Below are 16014 nucleotides of genomic sequence, written 5' to 3' on the forward strand. Positions count from 1 at the left end.
ATTGAGTCTTTATATGGTGCAGAACACAGTGGATTTGGCAGGGAGAGTAGTAACAGTATAGACTGGCCAATGGGCCACATTCTGTTCTCGTTTACACTAGTATTAATCAGAAGTAGCTCCACTGATGCTAATGGGATTAATCTGGATTACCACTGGTGAAAATTAGACCACAAATCAGTGCAATAAGTAGTTGATATACATTAGCCATGTCGGTCATTTCTCCCATTAAAATCATGAGACTAGACCTATTATGTCTGCAACCAAATGTACCCACAGAGAAGATCAAATTAAGGCCATCCAGGACCCTAAGCACAATGAACATGGGGCCCCTGTTAGTCCCATGGCCATCCTGTAGCCGTGCATCTCCTTGGGGTGGTAGCAGGATTCAGAGTTAAGGTGAATGGAGCACCTCTGGGAGCTCAGGTTTCAGACTGTCAGCAGACTCTGGCAGGCATGGGGTTACACTCAGTTCCTATTTTCAAACTATTCTTCACGTCTATATGGGCAAAAAATAATATTTTTAAAAAATCAAAACTGAGATTCTGACTTCATGGGATTTCAATCACTGGGGCCCTAGACACAAACCTAGGGAATATATGCCTTAATTCAGCCCTGCTTGAAATTATAGTTTTTAAAATGGATATATGCATAGACTTTTAAATATGATAGAAAAACAGTGAGGGTCACACTGACCTGCTATTCTGGAGGTCTTTGCCGGTCCTTTCACTGGTGCATGGGCAGCCTCGGTTTGAATTACCCCCTAAAAGATACAGATATTTAGGTAAGAAAAACAAATCAAAAGTACTTCCAAACAACTCCACCTCAGCAAGCATGATGGACCTGACCCCAGCAGCAAGGAATAAACAAGATACAAAGAAATGTCAGGAACCATTCAAGTTAAAGATGGAAAAGATGGCCTGGATGCTCCAAAACAGCAGTTCTCAAACTGTGGGTTGCCACCCCAAAGTGGGTCTCGACCCTGTTTTAATGGGGTCATCAGGGCTGGCTTACATTTGCTGGGGCGCAGGGCCAAAACCCAAGCCCCACCGCCTAGGTGGCAGGGCTCAGGTTACAGACCCCCTGCCTGGGGCAGAAGCCCTTGAGCTTTGGCTTTGCCCCCCTCTACCCAGGGTGATGGGGCTCGGGCTTTGGCCCCCCCACCCTGGGCCACAGGGCTCAGGCAGGCTCAGGCTTCAGTCCCCCCTCCTGGGGTTGTGTAGTAATTTTTGCTGTCAGAAGGGGGTCGTAGTGCAATGAAGTTTGAGAACCCCTGCTCCAAAACATCTCCTCCTTGTCAGTGCCAGATTTCACTAGCAGAGGGAATGACAAGCAGTGATGCACAAGGCAACTAACTTGCTGCAGCCTGGGAATCTATCAGACCTGTAAAAAAGGCTGTACCTAGACAATTGCAGTTTATCATATCTGCTATTCCTCCCTTTTTAAGAACAGCCACTTTATCCAAGTGGGAATAGGTGTCTGGTCCTATGACAGAAATATGCCCCAGATCATGATCTCATTGTAATACATTTCCACAGTATTTTCAGATGTGCAACTAGCCTATGTCTGTCTAGCTTAGTATTGTTTTCTTTTGTTTTATAGAATTTAGCGGTGATACAAGGTATACCCAGGTCGTTTTTCCAGATTTATTGTGACACTAAAATGTTTGCACTTGCCATTGCCTCAAAAGCCAAGTAATATGCTATGTAGCCAACATTCCATCCCTTGCTCACTGCTTCTCAAAAGATAGTGGTACGCATGCATGCTGTTTCTCATTACTGTGAGATAAGCCTCTCAGATAGCTATTACTGGGCCTTCATGAGTTAGGAAAATTGTTCTGCAACTAACACAGGGCTCATTCCTACAGCCCTTACTCCCATGAGTGGTTCTTGCCCTTGAAGCCTGAGAATAGTCTGACTAGAGTCAGTGGAACTATTCAGGATTCGGACCATGTTTGCAACAAAATGTCCCAATACGTCAATAGTAACTTTTTAAAAAACATAATAAATGGTTTCTTGTAAATGAATTGAAGTAGCATGTGAATGGAAACATTCACCACCCTTCACTGCTATTAGTGGGATTTAAATGGTTATACTGCTTTCCAAAATCATCATTTCTCTTACCATAGCTCCTGGTTATGGACCCAGTTATGGACCAGAACCCATTGCGCTAGGCACTGTACAAACAGGAGAAAAGATGGTTCCTGCCCCAAGGAGCTTACAATCTTATGTTGCCTTGGAGGCTCTGCAATCTTATCGTATAGCCATGTTTGAATGGCAATACATTTGAGAGCTTTCATCATCAACTGGGTTTTAAAAAACCCTATGTTTTAACAGGGGCTGAGTCCTACAAGGGGCTGAGCACTCTAGTCCCAATCCATGAAGGCATTTAGTACATGCTTAACTTTAAGCACATTAGCATTCCTCTAGACCTCACTGGGACCATTTATATGCTTGAAGCTGAACATGTGCTTAAGTAATTTCCTGGATCCAGGCAGGAATGGTCAGCACCTTGAAGTATCCAGCTGTCAGTGCTTAAATATGGAATACATTAGACCATGCTGGCTCTGTTTAGATCCATAATGCAATGTTTCATAGTGGGTATCTACTAGGCATGCAGCTGGAATGAAATCATGGCTCTGCAACCATGATCTGGTCAGCTCCTGCCACTCGCCATGGGACTCGTCTTCCACCAGGGACTAAGCGATCATGAGAATTCATCTAGCAGAGTTGCCGGTTCCTTTGCATATTCATCTGAGCTCCTTGGTTGAGTTATCTGCTCAGTCAAGGATTATTTCTGGATTTCCCTTCATCAAAAACCTACGCCTTATCAAATGGAAATCAGAATCCATTTCTCAGATCAGCAGCTTGGATCAAAGCTGAGGAGGAGTGGAGGTCACATAAGATGCGGACACGGTTATAAATATGTGCCTTGCTTTTTCCCCATAATCTTTAAGAATAAGGGCCTGACCCTGAACAGAGTTTAATACCGCCTGTGTGGTGCTGCATGCTCTCAACGCTTAATGAAGAGAATAACTAAGATAATGGCCTATGGCTTTATCCGTTGTGTGATGTGTCAAATGAGATACTGCAAAAATTCTTTCCCATCCCATCTCTTCTTTGTGCTCACATACATGCATTATATGTTAGTTACAGTTACAGTGGGGGACTGAAATCAGAACTCCTTGGTTTGACCCGATATGTGATCTTTGACAATTCATTGAACTCTGTTCCTCAACTTACCCACTGCTAAAAATAAAGACGACCAGTCTGATCAAAGCTTTCAAATTGTTGGTGATAATAGGCATCAAACATTTCAGTGTAGATGGGCAAAAAGATGAGTATTTTCATTTTCCTGTTTTACCGGTTTGACTAATAACCCTTCACAGCCTCAAAGGCATATTATGAGGACTGATTAAAGTCTGTAAACACAGATATTCAAGTCAAAGGTGCCATGGAATTGTGAAGGGTTACCAGTTTCAATCAATATTAAAGTTCTCATCCCACCATTCTCTATTTGAAATCAATAACATGTTCAAATGGAAAACAGATTCACCCAAATTCCTGTTTAAGCTGGTTTGCCCTTAAGGCTCGGCTACATCATTCTGGGATCTACTGTTTTTTCTGACACACAGCTGGGGCTTGTCTATACTGGGGAAACATGTTGTGTTCATGATGCTAAAAGTGATTTTGGCCAACACATTCAACAGTGACTAGTGCTTCTGTGTGCTTCAATTTGAGACTCTTAAAACGTCTGATTTTCAGAGGGTGGGTCCTCAGCCCTTTCTGAAAATCATGTTCTTTTAAGAAGTCTCCATCTGGGCATCCAAAATTAAGGCATTGAAATTTCTAGCCACTTCTGAACATTTTGCCGTTTGCCCTTAGGGTGGAGGAGGACAGTTGTATTTTAAAAGGTGTTAGTTGATTGTGCTTATCCTTATCCTTGCCTGTATTACTAAGAGCAAAATTGTGTTTAACATTATGTGAGCTGACATGTTTTGTAACAGTGCCTTTTGCCTGTATAGATCATAGAATCATAGATATTACCAGGGTTGGAAGGGACCTCAGGAGGTCATCTAGTCCAACCCCCTGCTCAAAGTAGGACCAATCCCCAACTAAATCATCCCAGCCAGGGCTTTGTCAAGCCTGACATTAAAAACCTCTAAGGAAGGAGATTCTACCACCTCCCTAGGTAATCCATTCCGGTGCTTCACCACCCTTCTCGTGAAAAAGTTTTTCCTAATATCCAACCTAAACCTCCCCCACTGCAACTTGAGACCATTACTCCTTGTCCTGTCCTCTTCTACCACTGAGAATAGTCTAGAACCATCCTCTCTGGAACCACATCTCAGGTAGTTGAAAGCAGCTATCAAATCCCCCCTCATTCTTCTCTTCTGCAGACTAAACAACCCCAGTTCCCTCAGCCTCTCCTCATAACTCATGTGCTCCAGTCCCCTAATCATTTTTGTTGCCCTCCACGAGACGCTTTCCAATTTTTCCACATCCTTCTTGTAGTGTGGGGCCCAGAACTGGACACAGTACTCCAGATGAGGCCTCACCAATGTCGAATAGAGGGGAATGATCACATCCCTTGATCTGCTGGCAATGCCCCTACTTACACATCCCAAAATGCCGTTAGCCTTCTTGGCAACAAGGGCACACTGTTGTCTCATATCCAGCTTCTCGTCCACTGTCACCCCTAGGTCCTTTTCTGCAGAACTGCTGCCGAGCCATTCGGTCCCTAGTCTGTAGTGGTGCATGGGATTCTTCCGTACTAAGTGCAGGACTCTGCACTTGTCCTTGTTGAACCTCATCAGATTTCTTTTGGCCCAATCCTCTAATTTGCCTAGGTCCCTCTGTATCCTATCCCTACCCTCCAGCATATCTACCTCTCCTCCCAGTTTAATGTAATCTGCAAATTTGCTGAGGGTGCAGTCCATTCCATCCTCCAGATCATTAATGAAGATATTGAAAAAAACCGGCCCCAGGACCGACCCTCGGGGCGCTCCGCTTGATACTGGCTGCCAACTAGACATGGAGCCATTGATCACAATCTGTTGAGCCTGATGAGCTAGCTAGCTTTCTATCCACCTTACAGTCCATTCATCCAGCCCATACTTCTTTAAATTGCTGGCAAGAATACTGTGGGAGACCGTATCAAAAGCTTTGCTAAAGTCAAGGAATAACACATCCACTGCTTTCCCCTCATTCACAGAGCCAGTTATCTCATCATAGAAGGCAATTAGATTAGTCAGGCATGACCTGCTTTTGGTGAATCCATGCTGACTGTCCCTGGTCACTTTCCTCTCCGCTAAGTGCTTCAGGATTGATTCCTTGAGTACCTGCTCCATGATTTTTCCAGGGACTGAGGTAAGGCTGACTGGCCTGTAGTTCCTGGATCCTCCTTCTTTCCTTTTTTAAAGATGCGCACTATATTTGCTTTTTTCCAGTCGTCCGGGATGCCTGAGCAATATTTTTATATTCCTCCCTGGTCATTTGTCCAATCTTCCACTTCTTGTAAGCTTCTTTTTTGTGTTTAAGGTCAGCAAGGATTTCGCTGTTAAGCCAAGCTGGTCGCCTGCCATATTTACTATTCTTTCTACACATTGGTATGGTTTATTCCTGTAACCTCAATAAGGATTCTTTAAAATACAGCCAGCTCTCCTGGACTCCTTTCCCCCTCATGTTATTCTCCCAGGGGATCCTGCCCATCAGTTCCCTGAGGGAGTCAATGTCTGCTTTTCTGAAGTCCAGGGTCCATATGCTGTTGCTCTCCTTTCTTCCTTGTGTCAGGATCCTGAACTCGACCATCTCATGGTCACTGCCTCTCAGGTTCCCCTCCACTTTTAATTCTTCCTGGTTTGTGAGCAGCAGGTCAAGAAGAACTCTGCTCCTAGTTGGTTCCTCCAGCACTTGCACCAGGAAATTGTTCCCAACACTTTCCAAAAACTTCTCAGATCAGATGCAAGAGGCCCTCCCTTGTGCTGCACAGCACTCATGGTCATGTTTTGAACATCAGTACAATTTACTGTGATTAGTGACTCATTCTGGCATCTCAGATGGGTGGAGCTTGCTACTTCTTTTTTCCCCAGTTTGAGCCCAGTTTATACCTTCACCTGCATCACTTGGTTAAAGTGGTGTTTTTGTAGGCATAAGGTATAATCTATATTGCTGGTGGGGGTGATCTAGTATACATTTACTGTTGAGCAGATTTTTTCTAGTGTAACAAAGACTTTGGGGGGGAGGGATAGCTCAGTGGTTTGAGCATTGGCCTGCTAAACCCTGGGTTGTGAGTTCAATCCTTGAGGGGGCCATTTAGAAATCTGGGGCAAAAATTGGGGATTGGTTCTGCTTTGTGCAGGGGGTTGGACTAGATGATCTCCTGAGGTCCCTTTCAACCCTGATATTCTATGATTCTATGACTAACAAAACAAAACACAAAGCCTAAAGCCAGGGAACTCCATTCTTTTCAGAAACTGAGGGTCTTGCAAACAAGCAAAGATCATTAACAACTGGATCTTGGCAAAAGGCCTGAACCTACCAAAATCCTTTTAATTGGGTGGGGATTGGATTGGTCTTCAAGCTTGTTAGGAAGCAAAGACTCAGCTACACTTCTGTGATTCAACTCTGGTCAAGAGATTTTCAAGCTCAAAAAGATGCGAGCATTAATCTCTCTTCCATGCCAATTGAGGCGCTTAAATGGGAGATTTTCCAGTCCTGAAGTACTGCATTTAACACAGGACTTATCCAAAAATACTAACATAATTCCCTTTCAAGTTATCAGCCATTGCTTCTGTCCTGAGCAAGTTTAAGATAACGGAATAATGAAATCCTTCTTTGTATATCAAAGGTCTCCACTGAGTCTTAAGATTTGAATTCCAGGTTAGTCTTTATTTAACAATTCACTCACACTCACAAAGAGCCTCCCCCCTTAGCTAAGAGACTGCATTTAGACATAACTAGGCAGAAATAATGATCATAGTGGGTCAAATAATTCACAAGTCAGATTAAGCCTGAATCTTAGTTATACAATTTATCAGCAAGTGAAATTATTTTTAATCTATTTCAAGAGAAATACATAAATTCAGTGCTGCTTATTGGCATTTGTATCCATAGTGTCTCTCGGCACTGGGAGCTATGGATTGACTTGGGGCCGGCATCTCTCTCTGGCATGTTTTGTTTGAGGCCAATGAATCTGAATGGTCTCTGCACAGACCCTGTCTGCCATTAGGAAACAAGCTGAAAGATAAAGGTGGAGTTGGAGGTTTTTCACATTGTATCAACCCAAAAGTGAGAGTCCATGTTTTTCTAAGTGAGTTGGCATTGCTGAAGTGAGTTGGCATTGCTTCGTACGCTGACGTGTTTAATTTATCCACAAGCAGGGACGTGGCAGTGCTGGCTTCCACTCAGCCTGGCAGCGTGCATCAGCCCTGCTTGGGAGGGACCTATTCCAGGTCTCAGAGGGCAGAGGAATTCTCCATAATCTCAGCTGTGACTTCCAGCAAGAGTGTCAGGCTTGTGGGAAAGAAGATCTACAGAACTGACTAGGGATAAACTGTCAGGATGCAATCATTTAGAAGTTACTCTAAAGACCCCTGGACTCTAATGAGAGCGAGACACGCTCTATTGATTTTATGAATTCTGACAGAGGGAGAGGGCCTGATTCTGCTCTCATTACACACATTGTACACCAGCTGAACTCCATTGGGCTCAGTGGAGTCACTACTGGTTTATACCAGGGAAAATGAAAGCAGTGGTGCCTGCAGCCACATGCATAGTACACATGGCGCATACCATTGGCAGAGGCACCCAGTCATCAGCGTTGGGCCTTCCTAAGGCCGCAGCAAGGAATGGCAGCACTGGCCACCCCACTGACCCCCAGGTTTGGCCATGCACCTCCAACATCATGGTGAGGGGTGGCGTGCAGTGCAGAACCAAAATGGAGTGACTGCCATTGGAACTTGGTGCATCGGGGTTGCAGCACCTCTCCTGCTTGGCCCTGTGGCCTCTCCATCCAAATGTGAGCCGTGCACAAGGTCGCAATGCCACTCGCTCTGTTTTGACACTCCCAGCCTCCATCATGACAGAGTGGCTGTGGGGCCAACCCTGCGTGGGCAGCAGGACAGCCAGCACTGCTCCTCCTCACCACTGCTATGGGGCAGGGTCCTGCACCAAGGTTCTCCCACAGGGACCTGCCCAGCCTCGCCCTGCTTCCAGCAGCCCAGGGCCTCTCTGCTCTGCCTGTGGGACTCGCTCAGCAACAGCCTCGAGAGCTGCAGAGAGTGCCCCCTCCGGGAAGTCACCCAGGAGAAGGGTGGCGGGGAGCCCTAGGGCGTATCATGTGAAAAATGTCTAGGGGCTCCCCTGAATGAGAGCACAATCACACTTACAATTTTGTATCATGCAATTAGTCTAATCTGATGGATACTTGTAGCATTGCGTTGGGGACTAGATCCTCATCAGTACAGATCTATAGAAGTTAATGGAGCAATGGCAAGTTACATCACAGAAGGATGTGGCTAGCAGCATTTCTTTAAAAACACAAGCGGATATTGGACTGAATGTATTATAAACTTGCCTCAGCCTGTGTCCTTGAATCCGACTCTCCCTAAAAGGAGATAGGGAGTGCAGACACGTAGAGTAGATGCAATTTCAAAGGGGACAGAGCTTGCTGAACAATGCATTCATCTCCTCTTCAGTGAGACTTTTTGCTACTTTTATCCTCAATGTGATAGTTAAGCAGCAGGAGGGGGAAAACTGCATTTTACTAAAAGCAGGGCCTTCCATTTTCATTTTTAATATTTCCCTGGCCTTATGGAAAAGTCTAAAGAGGAGAAGAGCTGCTTAAGTAACTATGTTACTATAGTAACAAAAAGTCCCCCTTACCCAAATCACACCTGTAGGGTTGTGGATCATGCAATCGCCCTACTGGATGAAAGAAAGGAGCATGGAACTCAAACCCGCCACAACGAGGCTAGAACTTTAGGAATATGTTTTGGAGTTGCTGAGAGTGGCGACTTACAGCCCTGGCTTGCATGCCATCAGTGCCACTCCAGCACTCCTTTCCTCCCTCAGGCCCAAATTATCCCTGAGGCTTGTGTAAGGTGTGTGTGGCTGTGTGTGTTGGGAGGAGACAAGGAGCCAGCCCCCTCCCACTTGTACCCCATCTGCAAGGTGCAGGGGAAGTACAGTTCTTACATTCAGTGATCCAGGGACCACACCCCTGTGTGCCCAAGGAGAAATGGGAAGAAGACAGGGCCTACAGATGTCTGGGTATGAAGAATGGCATATACTGCACTATCCCTTGGAATAATGCACCTTCACATTCCTTCTCCTCCAGAAGCACTCGTGTCTCTTGAGGAAGATATTTCCCCTAGCTCCCCCTCAGGGTGGGTCAGCTTTTCTCTGCTCCTAGGATGGATAGAACAGCGGCTAAGTGCCACAATCAGGCTCTTAGAGAAGAGTGTGCAGGACTCTGAGCATGTTCTACTTCAGTCTCTAAACTCAAACTGCTCCAAACCCCAGTCTTAGTTAGATTAGAAATTAGACTCCCTTCCAAGAGGGGGAACAGGTTGGGGCACCTGTGGTCTCCACCTGGAAAAACTGGTGCAGCTGCCCTAAAAGACTGGAATGAAGGATACATTGAAATAAAGAAAAATATTGGCTTTTGAGGAGGCAGAGTGGGCCACTACAGAACAGTCTTGGTCACAAGAGATCTGGTGCCAAGACTTACAAAGGACAAAGGGCTTTGCCTAAGGGCTACAGTCAGCTCTTTAGCTAGGGACTGTGGAATTCTGTCAGCTCAGAGGGTCTCTCCTTTTCTGACTTGTACAACTCCCTCATCTAACTCTGAGAACCTGCCTAATTTAACTGTCCTGTGGAAGGCAGGGTACTCTCTCTGCTCTTGTCAAAGGGGGTGCTCAGAAACTCTGTTCATGAGGGCCAAATAGAAAGAATCTTCCCCCCCTACCACACAATCTCTTTCTTGTGTCTGCTAACCCAGCCATACCCATTTTAGTGGTAATTAGTGCTGGTAAGTTCCTGCTAATGGCTTCACATTGCTCAGTGTCTCCAATTAAACAAAGAGAAATAAGTTATTGTCCAAGTAGTATGTTAGCAAGAGAATCGAGATTCCTTATGGATCTTAAATTCCGGGGTAACCACAGGTCTCCTGCTCAGGGCCAGCAAATAGGTACAGGGTATTGCTATTAGTATGTTTCAGAGTAACAGCCATGTTAGTTTGTATTCGCAAAAAGAAAAGGAGTACTTGTGGCACCTTAGAGACTAACCAATTTATTTGAGCATAAGCTTTCGTGAGCTACAGCTCACTTCATCGGATGCATACTGTGGAAAATACAGAAGATGTTTTTATAGACACAAACCATGAAAAAATGGGTGTTTATCACTACAAAAGGTTTACTCTCCCCCCCACCCCACTCTCCTGCTGGTAACAGCTTACGTAAAGTGGTCACTCTCCTTACAATAAGAAAAGGAGTACTTCTGGCACCTTAGAGACTAACCAATTTATTTGAGCATGAGCGAGCTGTAGCTCACGAAAGCTCATGCTCAAATAAATTGGTTAGTCTCTAAGGTGCCACAAGTACTCCTTTTCTTTTTGCAAAGACAGACTAACACGGCTGTTACTCTGAAACCTCTCCTTACAATGTGTATGATAATCAAGGTGGGCCATTTCCAGCACAAATCCAGGTTTTCTCACCACCCCCCCCCCCGCACAAACCCACTCTCCTGTCAGTAATAGATTATCTAAAGTGATCACTCTCCTTACAATTACTATTAGTATGTGTAACACAGTGGCAGATGCCAGAGCATTAAGACACTCGGGATAAATCATCATCATGTTAATTATAATACAGCTTAATTATAATATAGCATGGTTCAGTGGCCTTCTAGGTCCCAGGGACGGGGGCTGAGGTAACCAGCATTCCGTTCCTGGCTCTACGGGCAATGGGCTGGGTGACCTTGGGCAAGTCACTTGCACAGATAGTGAGAAGAGTTGAGTGACCAGGAAGTCAGTGTCAGAACCAGGAAGAGAACCCAGGCCAGGCAGCTTGGCCCCTTGCCACCTCTCACCTGTAGATCACATTCCCTGTAGCTATAGCATAATGGTCTGATGTGTTGGGCACTATGTGACGTAAAGGAAAGTGGAACAAAAGAGGTAATAGGCCTGATTCTTCATGCCATCCATATTGTGCAGTCAGTTACACTTGTTTCAGAGTAGCAGCCGTGTTAGTCTGTATTTGTAAAAAGAACAGGAGGACTTGTGGCACCTTAGAGACTAACCAATTTATTTGAGCATGAGCTTTCATGAGCATAAGCTTTTGTGAGCTCACGAAAGCTCATGCTCAAATAAACTGGTTAGTCTCTAAGGTGCCACAAGTCCTCCTGTTCTAGTTACACCTGTGTAAAGCACTAGCACATCAGGGCAGTAGTCTTCACTCACTCAGCTCAGGAGTTACTGACTACATGAAGTACAAAGCCCTGGGAAAACCAGGCCCAATATACACTTGTTTAGTGTATGTGCCAGACACGTGACTGGGGGAACTCATAACCAATAATAAAAAGCAGAATAAATCGGCAAAGCAGAGAAAAAAAGTTCCCTGTGGTACAACATTGATTCTCATAAATGAAAGCAAAGCAGGCTATCTATATTCCTGTTGACATGATTTAACACATACACTTAAAAATTAAAGAACAACTTCTTAAATTTGCAGTAAATGTATGGTTCCATAGATCTGATTTACTAGTTACGAGCCACAAAGGACCCACAATTGTAACGTTGACTCAGGCGTTGAAACCCTCAGCATGACTCCAGTTTCATAACCATAAAAATAATCCAATCATTTTAAAATGAAACACTTATCATTTTTCTTCTTTAATTGCTTTCTCAGCTTCCAGGTAAGTGGAAGTTTGCTTTGATGGTGACCATTTAACACAATGATTTTGAAATTAAAGAGGTGCAAGCAGTACATGCTTTGCTTGGTTTGGTGTTTTGTAATTGTGGTTGGCTCATAATTGTAAAACTTCCCACCTGGGTGGGACTAGAACCTTGCAAAAGAAACCATGCCTGGAGTAGTCAGATACTTTACCTAGACCACAAGACAATCAGGGGACAGTTTTAGGCAGCACAACACAAACACACACAGGGTTTTCAGCTTAAAGTCGAGAGGCCTGATTGTCCTTTCACTCACTTTTGCCCTGATTTTAACTCCACCAGCTTCACTGAAGTTATCTGACTTATAGTGCATAAGAAAGGGGAGAACCAGGCCCGGTTTACTGATAATGAAGGAACTGGATCCTTTTCTGATCTGTGTATCAATTTATCCATCTATAAAAGAGGTATAGCAACATGTTCCTACTAACTAGGGATTTTACAAAGCTTAATTCACTGATACATATGAAGTGCTTGAGAGCCACTGATAATCCTGATGATTCTGAGGGCCTTATTCTGATTGCAGGAACACCCGAAGTGCCAGATCCAGAAAAACTCCGCTGGAGCTAGTGGCATTACTCTGGACATTTCAGAGAGCCTGAGCACCCACAGCTCCCATTGGCTTCCTGGGTGGGTGCTCAGTCAGTACTTAGAATCATAGAATCATAGAATCATAGAATATCAGGGTTGGAAGGGACCCCAGAAGGTCATCTAGTCCACCCCCCCGCTCGAAGCAGGACCAATTCCCAGTTAAATCATCCCAGCCAGGGCTTTGTCAAGCCTGACCTTAAAAACCTCTAAGGAAGGAGATTCTACCGCCTCCCTAGGTAACGCATTCCAGTGTTTCACCACCCTCTTAGTGAAAAAGATTTTCCTAATATGCAATCTAAACCTCCCCCACTGCAGCTTGAGACCATTACTCCTCGTTCTGTCATCTGCTACCATTGAGAACAGTCTAGAGCCATCCTCTTTGGAACCCCCTTTCAGGTAGTTGAAAGCAGCTATCATATCCCCCCTCATTCTTCTCTTCTGCAGGCTAAACAATCCCAGCTCCCTCAGCCTCTCCTCATAAGTCATGTGTTCCAGACCCCTAATCATTTTTGTTGCCCTTCGCTGGACTCTCTCCAATTTATCCACATCCTTCTTGTAGTGTGGGGCCCAAAACTGGACACAGTACTCCAGATGAGGCCTCACCAATGTCGAATAGAGGGGAATGATCACTTCCCTCGATCTGCTCGCTATGCCCCTACTTATACATCCCAAAATGCCATTGGCCTTCTGAAAACCAGCCTAGCATAGATGAATTCTCCTGCAGAAGTGATCCTGTTTCCCTGCAAAAATCCCTTGTAATAATGGACGTCATTAAAGAAGTGTTGAAAATGCGTGATGGAAAAAACAGAGCTGTGTCTAAACGGCTTTCTAGAAAGCATCCGCATAAGCCTTTCAACCAAGTCACAAATTCCATTATCTCGCAAGCAGGTCATAAGCATCCATGCAGCTCCACTCCTTGCGCTGCTAATGGACTCTGCACCACCCTTATTTCAGTCAGCCCACCAATCTGCTCCTGAACAGCCCTATGTTCCTGGCTCACCCCAGCTTTGTTTTCCAATCAGACCTTCTCTAGCTGCCTCTCAATACACACCGCCCTGTATGTAATCAGGAATGTTGTCAACACTGGACTCTCATTACTTAAATGCTTGGATGGTGATGATGTGGAGCATGGTCAATTAAGCACAATCCCTGACGAGATATTGCAATCGGGCAGCATTACTAGCTAGGGTTTTTTACTTCTCTCGCTCTATGAAAAGAAATTGAGGAAGCATGTGGCAAAGTGCACAGGGAAGAAAAGAATATTGGGTTGAAAAAGCCACAACACATCCCCAGCAATACAGAACACAATAAATCAAAGCATTGATTTGGAATCACTACTGCCCTTCTAGGGTCATCTCTCTATGCTATCATGGGTGAGCTCTTCTTGAATCATTAAGGGCAGTGGAGCAGAAAAGGCTGCAGCTGCTGGCTGGATAGCAGGGCTTCTGCACATCATCCATGCCATTCCCCTCACTCCTTCTGGAAGCAAGTGGCAGAATGCAGCTGTCTATGGGGGTTTCATTTCAAGTAGGAAAAAATACAAGTGTACTGGGAAAAACTTAACATGCTGTAAGTTGGAGACAGCCCCAAACCAACCCCCGCTAAAGTCCAAGTACCTGCAGACTGTAGTGAAGTGCATATTGAGATAGGATCTGGACTCTGCTCCTTAGGCCTCTCTTCCGCCTAAACGCTACCGCAACTGCCCTCTGGATTTATACAGGGAGAGGAGCCAATCAGGAGCCAGGAGGCTGCTGTCTATCAGAGCCCTTGAGGTGGGACTTCCCAGAGCCTGTGTCCACAGCGGGTTGTGAAGGCTAGGACAATAACGGGGTTTAAAAGAGAACTAGATAAATTCATGGAGGTTAAGTCCATTAATGGCTATTAGCCAGGATGGCTAAGGAATGGTGTCCCTAGCCTCTGTTTGTCAGAGGGTGGAGATGGATGGCAGGAGAGAGATCACTTGATCATTACCTGTTAAGTTCCCTCCCTCTGGGGCACCTGGGCCACTGTCGGCAGACAGGATACTGGGCTGGATGGACCTTTGGTCTGACCCAGTACTGCCATTCTTATGTTCTTCTCGTGTTCTTATGTGAGTAGGGGAATGACAGCCACTATCTTGGCAGGATGGAAGCATGGAGGTATTTACCACCCGGCAGCTCTGCATGCCTGGGATTCAGACCTGCCCTGGGTTTCTAACTAGTAGTGGTGAGAGACAGGCTACTGCACCATGGTCCAGTAGTAGTATATTGCTTATGTTTCTAATAAAAATATACAGGCAAAAAGAATAATTGAAATATCACAAGGGCAGAATTACCCACCCTTTCCTCTCTTGCAGGGTGTTATTGTTCCATGTGCAGAAAAAATCCATTTGGTATGGAGTGAAACATTTATCACTCTCCAAGCTTTTGTAACTAGTCACTCCCGGTTTTCTTTAAGCCACAAGCAGCCTGGATATCCTGACTGTTCCTGTTAGTCAGGCAAAGCTGTGAAACTCATTCCACATTCTAGAGCCACTTCCACAGCACACTGAAAAACTTAGTGTTATGTGGTACCCAGTGGAATGCTAGAAACAGCCCAACTGGTAAAAAACCAACAACCAATTTTCATCCCTAAACACAGCATCCTTCAGGCAGGTACCAATTTAGATCAGCTATATCCCCCCAATGGAATTTCATACACACACTAATGTTGTTTGAAATATTTTTTTAAATCTTGAAGTCCTTTTAAATGATTGATAGGCTCTGTGATTAACAGGGATTGTTATTTGGTATCAAATGCGTAGTTCCTAGCACAATGAGGTCCATAGCTGGTTGAAGTGCTACCACAACTTAAATGATAAATAATAGTAAACGTGGCAACACCTGATGCATGAAATACAGCTTGAAATGTCTGAGGTATGGTAACCCAAAGGAAGGGCTGGACTAGCTTCATACTACTCCCCTGTTCCCATCCAACTGGCATTGTACTGAGCTGTCAGATTTATCACAAAGAGAAAACATACAGACGGTATGTATTTCTTAACACCTTGATCAGAGGCTGAATGTTGTCAGTTCCAGGCCACTGCCTTACCAGTGATAAAATATATATATATTAGCTAGACATACAAGTCTGAAAATTATTTGAACTCCTCATTCTGCTGTGCCTAAGGCATGGAGAGATTTTATGGGAAATGACAGATAGGTGTTACCACATTTGTTGGACAACTGATAGAAACTGCTCATGACTTTTCTTCATTTATTCACTTCTAGTATCTAGGGTGGGTGTTCACATGTCATAATGAGAGATACATTAGAAGTGCTACAGGGTGAATGGATAGATAGTTCTACTCCCTGAATAACAAATAGAAGTTGGGTAAGGTCATATCTTTTATTAGACCAACTTTTGTTGGTGAGAGACAAGCTTTCGAGCTCCGGAGAGCTCAAGCATCTCTGTTTCACCAACAGAGGTTGGTCCAATAAAATATATTACCTCATTCAT

General features: G+C 44.7%; 1 protein-coding gene across 1 annotated transcript in view; it reads right to left on the bottom strand.

Annotated features, from left to right (window-relative positions):
- Positions 1 to 16014, bottom strand: part of LOC125625217 (uncharacterized) — a 182107-nt gene that overhangs the window by 156715 nt on the left and 9378 nt on the right. The window contains exon 3 of the transcript XR_007353494.2: positions 694 to 760. The gene's annotated coding sequence lies outside the window, so the exon portion shown is untranslated. The remainder of the gene's footprint in view (positions 1 to 693; positions 761 to 16014) is intronic.

Source organism: Caretta caretta, chromosome 21 (genome assembly GCF_965140235.1).
Source record: "Caretta caretta isolate rCarCar2 chromosome 21, rCarCar1.hap1, whole genome shotgun sequence".
Classification (NCBI taxonomy): Eukaryota; Metazoa; Chordata; order Testudines; family Cheloniidae; genus Caretta; species Caretta caretta.